Raw genomic sequence first — 3,982 nt, 5'->3', positions numbered from 1 at the left:
AGAGGCTTTTAAGGGGCTGGTGGGAGGAGAGGAAAGGGACTCTTGAGAAGATCTTTGCAGCTGGTGGTTCTGGTTTCACAAGGGGTTTTCTCGGATGCACGTTGGTTAGCCTTTTGTTCCTGCTGCCTCTTTCATATTCCACCAAGAAAGTTTTCCTGGCTTGAAAACTTGAGCAAGGACGTTGGAAGCTTCAGCCTAGATGCTGAGCTGGCAGTGGTGCATGTAAAAGACCTGAGGACAGCCAGGGAACTGCCTGCTGGATTGGAACTGAAGCCAGGTTCTTCCTATGGAACCTGGCTTTTCTTTAGGGGAAGAAATTGCCTTGGCTCCATCAGCAAGCTGCTCTTGCTCAGTGCAGCCAATTCCAGGCAGATATGGGTCCAAGTGAAGTTTTTCTGCCTTTTTGTTTTTGGGTAAAATAAAATGAAACAGAACATAAAACTCACTCACAGCTTATGATGCATCAAATGTTAGCTTCAGCCTTGATATTCTGCCAAAATCTGTTACTTGGCCTTGCCTGGGGTCTTTGGAAAGTCGAATAGCCCCATGCTGACTTCAGTCTCATTTCTGGCATCTGTGGAGTTGCATGCAATATCAGTAGATTAACAGCATATTTAACGTTATTTATATTTACACGACAGATCATTTGAATTTATTAATATGTGGATGTTCACTTTCACAAAAGTTAAACATTTTAGATGTGACTTGGAGTGAAAAATCTCTTTATGTGCTTTACATGTTGAAATCCTATTCTGTCAGTAAATGTTGTAATAATTAATATTTGTGAAAGTTGTTGGTTTTATATAAAAATTGTTGAGTACCCTCAAACCGTTAAGCAGAGACAATGATTGAGAGTTATACAAATTTAAGAGACAGTATATTAGTTGGATAACTTTAGGAAGAATACTTGCATCCTTTTTGAGGCAGCAGATTTCTATAAACATTTAAATAATAATATAAAACAGAGTAATAGAGACTATTGGATACTAACAATCTTAATGGGGTTTATTGGTGTTATAACATTCAAAACATCGATGGATCCTGGAAAACTGTATTTAATTTTTATCATTTATTTCCATTTATGCCATGAATTTTCTAAGACAAAGCACCGTTTGTGATTTCTTCACATTTTGTGAAGAATTCAAAGCCGACTGTCGTCTTTGCAAACATAAAACTTCATGAGGAGAAAAAACTCCAAAATCATCTACTATGACACTCATGATAAACCATCTTTGTATTTAGTTTCCTGGACTGTGATTGCAAAATACCACAAGCTGGGTGGCTTGTAAGAACATAAATTTATTGTCTCACAGTTCTGGAGACTATGAGACCAAATTCATGGCACTGGCAAGGCTATGCTGTCCCTGCTCAGGGCTGTTGTAGAGGAAAAACAACACCAAGTATAGTAAAGCAAAAAGAAAGTTTTACTCGGCATATATTCAAAAGAGAAGAAGTGGGAAAACCGACAAGCATGCTGTCACAGCCATGTCTGCCCGAGTCCCAAGAAATATCACAGAATAGGCAAGAATGGGAAAATGGACAAGCATGCTGCCACAGCCGTGTCTGCCCAAGTCCAAAGAATATCACAGAATAGGCAAGAATGGGAAAATGGACAAGCATGCTGCCACAGCCGTGTCTGCCAGAGTCCAAAGAACAGTTACAGAGCCATCAGTATATATTAACATTACAAATGGGCAAAACCATTGAAAGCTTAGCCTTTTCAGATTGGCTAGAAACTGTGATCCTACATTTTGAATTGTCTTTCTTAACAATCATTGGTACAGGTTTCAGTAACGACAGTCAGGAGGGTCTTCATTGGTCCAACAAATTTCTATTCACTAAATGCTAACAGAAAAAGACAAGAGTGGAAAGTCTTTTGTGTTCTGTTTGATTGGCTTTATGTGAAAGTTTCCCTGAAAGATATTTTCCAAGATTATCTTAGCTATTGTCTTTATACCTCAGGGCCCAGTTGATGTGTCCTTGTGAGTCCTTGTGAGCCCATTTCCAGCTGGGTCACATTCTCTACGCTCAAGGAGGGGGAATAACAACGCCAATATTATTTCCTAAATCAGAGCAAAATCTTTTCTTGTCTCTTCCAGCTTCTGGTAGTCCGAGCAGTTTCTTTGTGTTCCCTGTCCTGTAGCTGCGTCTTCATATAGCCGTCATCTCTCTGTCTCTGTCTTCTCCTCCTTTATCAGGACACCAGTCATACAGGATTAGGGCCAACCTTACTTTAGCGTGACCTCATGCTAACTTAACAGATACACCTTCAAAGACCCTATTTCCAAACTCTGTCACCTTCACAGATTAAAATTTCAACATATCTTTTTTGTGGACACAATTCAGTTCATAGCAATCTTCAATCCAAATATAATAGAAACTATAAAAAATGTAGAAAGGAAGAAAGTATGAGAGAAAAATAAGATACTCCCAAATATCCTGCCCCTTTCCTTTACCAACTTTAATTGAAAGTGACAATTTATTCAGCAAACTATTATTGTTCCTGCACTATAATATTAAACTTGTAAAATTTACTACAAAACTTCTAATGATAAGATGTAATAAGAATTTATTTTGTGAGTAATATTTCAGATCGATTCTATATCTCAGAAGTTCATTCTAGGAGGGCACTGCTTTGACTTTAGTCAAATACTGATTTTTAACGCTTGGCAATTTGACCAAAATGCTTTCAGCTTCACTTGTGACCTTCAGTCCTCTCTTCTGTATCACAGGGTGCTGGAAGTCTAAGAACTACATTTCTAAGACCTCCTATCAAGGAGATTTCCAAGTGCATTCTGCAAGTAGGAGGCATTGGCATGAAATCAGGATGTAAAAGGATGGAAGAAGTCTTTGTTTAACTCTGCTCTTAGCTGTCACAGTGACAGCAGTGTCTCTCCAGTGGCCTCAGGAGTAGGGCGCTCATAAGCTCTTGAATCTGGCAGCAGCAATGACAGTGGCAGCAACAACGACCACAGACAACTGTGAGCTACTGCAATAGCTATGACAGTGAGGGCAGCAGGTGACTGCAGGCTCCAGCAATGTCACGATGAGTCCAGTAGAAGCAGTGGGAACGTGTCCATGTAGAGAGCACCAGTAGGGGGAATGGCTTTAAGATTGTAACAATAGGGTGGAGCTAGACTTTGGAGAACCTGAAAGCCAGGCAAAAGAGTTGCTGTTTCCTGTATATCAAGGAGACATTTGTTAGATCTAGCTAGTTTTTTTAAGCTAGATACCGAAATTAGATATCTGAAGATCAAAACAGGATATATTTTTTTCCCTTATGATGTGTTCTCTCACCTTCAAATCCCTTTTTCCTACATAAAGACTAGGCAAAACTCTATAAGAGCAAGGCCATAGCTAGAAACGACCGATAGGACCATTGTCATTTCCTGCTAAAGAACATAAACACAAGTATAGAATACCTCTATTAATAATTCCCTACATTTTTATAGATTTTGTGAAAACTTTTAGCATACATCATTTAATTTATCTTGTGATAAACCTGTGAGGTATGCTTAATTATTATTCTGATTTATAAATGAAGAAATAAAAGCTCAGGCTGTTATATGATTTACCCAAAGATATACAGTAAGGAGGAGAACTGGGATTTAATCTTGGGACATCTGACTCCTAGTTTTTTCATTCTCTCCCTAATACAGTGTATAAGAAATATATATATGTAAACCCAAACCCATTGCTGTTGAGTCGATTCCAACTCATAGGAGCCCTATAGGACAAAGTAGAACTGCCCCATAGGATTTGAACTGCCAACCTTTTGGTTACCACCCATAGCTCTTAACCACTGCATCACCAGGACCCCATATATATATAGTATAAGAAAAAATTCAAGCCTCGATTTGCAATTTTGAAGGATTCTATGGCAAATTATTTAACGATGCAGGAAGCATCAAAAGAAGATGGAAGGAATACACAGAATCAGTGCACCAAAAAGAATTGGTCAATGTTCAACCATTTCAGGAAG

Source organism: Trichechus manatus, unplaced genomic scaffold (assembly GCF_000243295.1).
Source record: "Trichechus manatus latirostris isolate Lorelei unplaced genomic scaffold, TriManLat1.0 scaffold00090, whole genome shotgun sequence".
NCBI classification, from domain to species: Eukaryota; Metazoa; Chordata; class Mammalia; order Sirenia; family Trichechidae; genus Trichechus; species Trichechus manatus.
The sequence above is the reverse complement of the archived record's forward strand: the minus strand, read 5'-3'. Positions refer to the sequence as shown.